This window comes from Triticum urartu, chromosome 2A (assembly GCF_056163025.1).
Source record: "Triticum urartu cultivar PI428250 chromosome 2A, HENAU_Tu73, whole genome shotgun sequence".
NCBI lineage: Eukaryota > Viridiplantae > Streptophyta > Magnoliopsida > Poales > Poaceae > Triticum > Triticum urartu.
Window position 1 is genome coordinate 760,954,456 of NC_141874.1, and position 8,155 is coordinate 760,962,610.

Sequence of the window (8,155 nt, forward strand, 5' to 3'; positions counted from 1 at the left end):
CGGCGCTAGGATCATTGGTGATTTGGATCACGACGAGTACGACTCCATCAACCCCGTTCTCTTGAACGCTTCCGCACGCGATCTACAAGGGTATGTAGATCCACTCTTCCCTCGTTGCTAGATGACTCCATAGATAGATCTTGGTGACACGTAGGAAAATTTTGAATTTATGCTACGTTCCCCAACAGTGGCATCATGAGCTAGGTCTATGCGTAGTTTCTATGCACGAGTAGAACACAAAGTAGTTCTGGGCGTTGATTTTGTTCAATATGCTTACCGTTACTAGTCCAATCTTGATTCGGTGGCATTGTGGGATGAAGCGGCCCGGACCGACCTTACACGTACTCTTACGTGAGACTGGTTCCACCGACTGACATGCACTAGTTGCATAAGGTGGCTAGTGGGTGTCTGTCTCTCCCACTTTAGTCGGATCGGATTCGATGAAAAGGGTCCTTATGAAGGGTAAATAGCAATTGTCATATCACGTTTTGGTTTTTGCGTAGGTAAGAAACGTTCTTGCTAGAAACCCATAGCAGCCACGTAAAACATGCAAACAACAATTAGAGGACGTCTAACTTGTTTTTGCAGGGTATGCTATGTGATGTGATATGGCCAAAAGGATGTGATGAATGATATATGTGATGTATGAGATTGATCATGTTCTTGTAAGAGGAATCACGACTTGCATGTCGATGAGTATGACAACCGGCAGGAGCCATAGGAGTTTTCTTAATTTATTCATGACCTGCATGTCAACATAAACGTCATGTAATTACTTTACTTTATTGCTAACCGGTAGCCATAGAAGTAGAAGTAATAGTTGGCGAGACAACTTCATGAAGACACGATGATGGAGATCATGGTGTCATGCCGGTGACGATGATGATCATGGAGCCCCGAAGATGGAGATCAAAAGGAGCAAAGTGATGATGGCCATATCATGTCACTATTTGATTGCATGTGACGTTTATCATGTTTATGCATCTTGTTTACTTAGAACGACGGTAGTAAATAAGATGATCCCTCATAATAACTTCAAGAAAGTGTTCCCCCTAACTGTGCACCGTTGCGACAGTTCGTTGTTTCGAAGCACCACGTGATGATCGGGTGTTAGATTCTAACGTTCATATACAACGGGTGTAAGACAGATTTACACACGCGAAACACTTAGGTTGACTTGACGAGCCTAGCATGTACAGACATGGCCTCGGAACACAAGAGACCGAAAGGTCGAGCATGAGTCGTATGGTAGATATGATCAACATGAAGATGTTCACCGATGATGACTAGTCCTTCTCACGTGATGATCGGACACGGCCTAGTTGACTCGGATCATGTAATCACTTAGATGACTAGAGGGATGTCTATCTGAGTGGGAGTTCACAAAATGAACTTAATTATCCTGAACATAGTCAAAAGGTCTTCACAAATTATGTCGTAGCTCGCGCTTCAGTTCTACTGTTTAGATATGTTCCTAGAGAAAATTTAGTTGAAAGTTGATAGTAGTAATTATGCGGACTAGGTCCGTAAATTGAGGTTTGTCCTCATTGCTTCATAGAAGGCTTATGTCCTTAATGCACCGCTCAGTGTGCTGAACCTCGAACGTTGTCTATGGATGTTGCGAACATCTGACATACACATTTTGATAACTACGTGATAGTTCAGTTAAACGGCTTAGAGTTGAGGCACCGAAGACATTTTGAAACATCGCGAAACATATGAGATGTTTCGAGGGCTGAAATTGGGATTTCAGGCTCGTGCCCACGTCAAGAGGTATAAGACCTCCAACGATTTTCTTAGCCTGCAAACTAAGGGAGAAAAGCTCAATTGTTGAGCTTGTGCTCAGATTGTCTGAGTACAGCAACCATTTGAATCGAGTGGGAGTTGATCTTCCAGATGAGAAAGTGATGTTTCTCCGAAGTCATTACCACCAAGCTGCTAGAGCTTAGTGATGAACTATAATATATCAGGGACATATATGATGATCCTTGAGATATTCGCGATGTTTGACACCACAAAAGTAGAAATCAAGAAGGAGCATCAATTGTTGATGGTTGGTGAAACCACTAGTTTCAAGAAGGGCAAGGGCACGAAGGGATACTTCATGAAACGGCAATTCAGCTGCTGCTCTAGTGAAGAAACCCAAGGTTGAACCCAAACCCGAGACTAAGTGCTTCTGTAATAAGGGGAACAGCCACTGGAGCAGAATTACCCTAGATACTTGGTAGATGAGAAGGCTGGCAAGGTCGATAGAAGTATATTGGATATACATTGTGTTGATGTGTACTTTACTAGTACTCCTAGTAGCACCAGGGTATTAGATACCGGTTCAGTTGCTAAGTGTTAGTAACTCGAAATAAAAGCTACGGAATAAACGGAGACTAGCTAAAGGTGAGCTGACGATATGTGTTGGAAGTGTTTCCAATGTTGATATGATCAAGCATCGCACGCTCCCTCTACCATCGAGATTGGTGTTTGCATTGAGCATAGACATGATTGGATTATGTCTATCGCAATACGGTTATTCATTTAAGGAGAATAACGGTTACTCTGTTTATTTGAATAATACCTTCAATGGTCTTGCACCTAAAATGAATGGTTCATTGAATCCCGATCATAGTGATACACATGTTCATGCCAAAATATAGTAATGATAGTACCACCTACTTGTGGCACTGCCACGTAAGTCATATCGGTATAAAACGCATGAAGAAGCTCCATGTTGATGGATCTTTGGGCTCACTTGTTTTGAAAGGTTTGAGACATGCGAACCATGTATATTGGTGTATATGCATGAAGAAACTCCATGCAAATGGACCGTTTGGACTCACTTGATTTTGAATCACTTGAGACATGCAAATCATACCACATGGGCAAGATGACTGAAAGCCTCGTTTTCAGTAAAATGGAACTAGAAAGCAACTTGTTGGAAGTAATACATTTTGATGTGTGCAATCCAATGAGTGCTGAGGCATGTAGTGGATATCGTTATGTTCTTACTTCACAGATGATTCGAGTAGATGTTGAGTATATTTACTTGATGAATCACGAGTCTGAATTATTGAAAGGTTCAAGTAATTTCAGGGTGAAGTTGAAAGATCGTCGTGACAAGAGGATAAAATATCTATGATATGATCATAGAGATGAATATCTGAATTACGAGTTTGGCACAAAATTAAGACATTGTGGAAATTGTTTCACAACTAATACAGCCTGGAACACCGTAGTGTGATGGTGTGTCCGAACATCATAACTGCACCCTATTGGATATGATGCATACCATGATGTCTCTTATCGAATTACCACGATAGTTTATGGGTTAGGCATTAAAGACAACCACATTCACTTTAAATAGGGCACCACGTAATTCCAATGAGATGACACCATATGAACTATGGTTTAGAGAAACCTAAGCTGTCATTTCTTAGAAGTTTGGGGCTGCGACGCTTATGTGAAAAAGTTTCAGGCTGATAAGCTCGAACCCAAAGCGGATAAATGCATCTTCATAGGACACCCAAGATAGTTGGGTATACCTCCTGTCTCAGATCCGAAAGCAATAAGGGATTGTTTCTAGAATCGGGTCCTTTCTCGAGGAAAAGTTTCTCTCGAGAGAATTGAGCGGGAGGATGGTGGAGACTTGATGAGGTTATTGAACCGCCTCTTCAACTAGTGTGTGGCAGGGCACAGGAGTTGTTCCTGTGGCACCTACACCAATTGAAGTGGAAGCTTATGATAGTGATCATGAAACTTCAGATCAAGTCACTACCAAACCTCGTGGGATGACAAGGATGCGTACTACTTCAGAGTGGTACGTAATCCTGTCTTGGAAGTCATGTTGCTAGACAACAATGAACCTCCGAGCTATGGAGAAGCGATGGTGGACCTGGATTCCAAAATGGCTCGAGGCCATATAATCCAAGAGAGAGGATCCATATATGAAAACAAAGTGTAGACTTTGGGAGAACTACTTGATGGTCGTAAGGCTGTTAGGTACATATGGATTTTAAAAGGAAGACGGACAATGATGGTAGGTATCACCATTAAGAAAGCTCGACTTGTCGTTAAGATGTTTTCCGACAAGTTCAAGGAGTTGACTGTGATGAGACTTTCTCACTCGTAGCGATGCTAAGAGTCTGTTGGAATTATATTAGCAATTAATGCATTATTTGTGAAATCTTGCAGATAGGATGCCAAAAACCATTGTTTCCTCGACGATTTTTGAGGAAAGGTTGTATGTGATACAACCGGAAGGTTTTGTTAATCCTGAAAGATGCTAATAAGTATGCAAAGCTCCAGCAATCCTTCTAAGGACTGGAGTAAGCATCTCGGAGTTGGAATGTATGCTTTGATAAGATGATCAAAGTTTTGGGTGTATACAAAGTTTATGAGAAACTTGTATTTCCAAAGAAGTGAGTGGGAGCACTATAGAATTTCTGATAAATATATGTTGACATATTGTTGATCAGAAATGACGTAGAGTTTCTGGAAAGCATATAGGGTTATTTGGAAAGTGTTTTTCAATGGAAAGCCTGGGTTAAGCTACTTGAACATTGAGCATCAAGATCTATAAGGATAGATCAAAACGCTTAATGGTACTTTCAAATGAGCACATACCTTGACATGATCTTGAAGGTGTTCAAGATGGATCAGTCAAAGAAGGAGTTCTTGCCTGAGTTGTAAGGTATGAAGTTAAGACTTAAAGCTCGACCACGGCAGAATAGAGAGAAAGGACGAAGGTCGTCCCCTATGCTTAAGACATAGGCTCTACAGTATGCTATGCTGTGTACCGCACCTAAAATGTGCCTTGCCATGAGTCAGTCAAGGGGTACAAGAGTGATCCAAGAATGGATCACAAGACAGCGGTCAAAGTTATCCTTAGTAACTAGTGGACTAAGGAATTTTCTCGATTATGGAGGTGATAAAAGAGTTCGTCGTAAAGGGTTACGCCGATGCAAACTTTGACACTAATCCAGATTATTCTGAGTAGTAAACTGGATTCGTAAAGTAGAACAGTTATTTGAAATGGCTCCAAATATAGCGTAGTAGCTGCATCTACAAGATGACATAGAGATTTGCGAAGTACATATTGATCTGAAAGATTCAGACCCGTTGACTATAACATCTCTCACAAGCATAACATGTTCAAACCCAGAACTCATCGAGTGTTAATCACATGGTAATGTGAACTAGATTATTGACTCTAGTAAACTCTTTGGGTGTAGTCACATGGGGATGTGACCTTGAGTGTTAATCACATATCGATGTGAACTGGATTATTGACTGTAGTGCAAGTGGGAGACTGTTGGAAATATGCCCTAGAGGCAATAATAAATTAGTTATTATTATATTTCCTTGTTCATGATAATTGTTTATTATCCATGCTAGAATTGTATTGATGGGAAACTCAGATACATGTGTGGATACATAGACAACACCATGTCCCTAGTAAGCCTCTAGTTGACTAGCTCGTTGATCAATAGATGGTTACGGTTTCCTGACCATGGACATTGGATGTCATTGATAACGGGATCAAATCATTAGGAGAATGATGTGATGGAAAAAGACCCAATCCTAAGCCTAGCACAAGATCATGTAGTTCGTATGCTAAAGCTTTTCTAATGTCAAGTATCATTTCCTTAGACCATGAGATTGTGCAACTCCCGGATACCGTAGGAGTGCTTTGGGTGTGCCAAACGTCACAACCTAACTGGGTGGCTATAAAGGTACACTACAGGTATCTCCAAAAGTGTCTGTTGGTTTGGCACGAATCGAGACTGGGATTTGTCACTTCGTGTAAACGGAGAGGTATCTCTGGGCCCACTCGGTAGGACATCATCATAATGTGCACAATGTGATCAAGGAGTTGATCACGGGATGATGTGTTACGGAACGAGTAAAGAGACTTGCCGGTAACGAGATTGAACAAGGTATCGGGATACCGACGATCGAATCTCGGGCAAGTGTCGTACCGATAGACAAAGGGAATTGTATATGGGATTGATTAAGTCCTTGACATCGTGGTTCATCCGATGAGATCATCGTGGAACATGTGGGAGCCAACATGGGTATCCAGATCCCGCTGTTGGTTATTGACCGGAGAGTCATCTCGGTCATGTCTGCATGTCTCCCGAACCCGTAGGGTCTACACACTTAAGGTTCGGTGACGCTAGGGTTATAGAGATATTAGTATGCGGTAACCCGAAAGTTGTTCGGAGTCCCGGATGAGATCTCGGACGTCACGAGGAGTTCCGGAATGGTCCGGAGGTAAAGATTTATATATGGGAAGTCTTGTTTTGGTCGCCGGAAAAGTTTCGCGCATTATCGGTATTGTACCGGGAGTGCCGAAAGGGGTCCGGGGGTCCACCTGCCCCGGGGGGCCACATGGGCTGTAGGGCTGTGCTCCTTGGCCTATATGGGCCAAGGGCACCAGCCCCAAGAGGCCCATGCGCCAAGAGATAAGGGAAAGAAAGAGTCCTAAAGGGGGAAGGCACCTCCTAGGTGCCTTGGGGAGGATGGACTCCTCCCTGGCCGCACCCTTCCTTGGAGGAAGGGCCAAGGCTGCGCCCCCCCTCTCCCTTGGCCCTATATATAGTGGGGGGAAGGGAGGGCAGCCGCACCTAAGCCCTGGCGCCTCCCTCTCCCTCCCATGACACATCTCCCTCCTCCCGCAGCGCTTGGCGAAGCCCTGTTGGAATCCCGCTACTTCCACCACCACGCCGTCGTGCTGCTGGATCTCCATCAACCTCTCCTCCCCCCTTGCTGGATCAAGAAGGAGGAGACGTCGCTGCTCCGTACGTGTGTTGAACGCGGAGGTGCCATCCGTTCGGCGCTAGGATCATCGGTGATTTGGATCACGACGAGTACGACTCCGTCAACCCCGTTCTCTTGAACGCTTCCGCGCGCGATCTACAAGGGTATGTAGATCCACTCTTCCCTCGTTGCTAGATGACTCCATAGATAGATCTTGGTGACACGTAGGAAAATTTTGAATTTATGCTACGTTCCCCAACAGCAGGAGGGTGGGGAGGCCTCGCGCTACTGACTCAACAACCGGCGTCCACGGAGATGACTGGGATGGTATGTGATACGTCTCCAACGTATCTATAATTTTTGATTGCTCCGTGCTATATTATCTACTGTTTTGGACTATATTGGGCTTTATTTTCCACTTTTATATTATTTTTGGGACTAACCTATTAACCGGAGGCCCAGCCCAGAATTGCTGTTTTTTTGCCTATTTCAGTGTTTCGAAGAAACAGAATATCAAACGGAGTCCAAACAGAAAAATCCTTTTTGGAACGTGATTTTCTTCTTGGATAAGACCTAGGAGACTTGGACCCTACTCCAAGAAGTACCGGAGGCGGTCACGAGGGTAGGGGCGCGCCCCCTGCCTCGTGGGCCCCTCGTTGCTCCACCGACGTACTCCTTCCTCCTATATATACCCACGTACCCCCAAACGATCAGAACAGGAGCCAAAAACCTAATTCCACCGCTGCAACTTTCTGTATCCACGAGATCCCATCTTGGGGCCTGTTCCGGAGCTCCGCTGGAGAGGGCCGTCATCACGGAGGGCTTCTACTTCATCATAGCCTCTCCGATGAAGTGTGAGTAGTTTACCCCAGACCTTCGGGTCCATAGTTAGTAGCTAGATGGCTTCTTCTCTCTTTTTGGATCTCAATACAAAGTTCTCCCCCTCTCTTGTGGAGATCTATTCGATGTAATCTTCTTTTTGCGGTGTGTTTGTTAAGACCGATGAATTGTGGGTTTATGATCAAGTCTATCTATGAATAATATTTGAGTCTTCTCTGAATTCTTTTATGTACGATTGGTTATCTTTGCAAGTCTCTTCGAAGTATCCGTTTGGTTTGGCCAACTAGATTGGTAGTTCTTGCCATTGGAGAAGTGCTTAGTTTTGGGTTCGATCTTGCGGTGTCCTTTCCCAGTGACAGAAGGGGCAGCAAGACACGTATTGCATCGTTGCCATCGAGGATAACAAGATGGGGTTTATTTCGTATTGCATGAATTTATCTCTCTACATCATGTCATCTTGCTTAAAGCGTTACTCTGTTTTTAACTTAATACAGATGCATGCTGGATAGCGGTCGATGAGTGGAGTAATAGTAGTAGATGCAGAATCGTTTCGGTCTACTTGTCA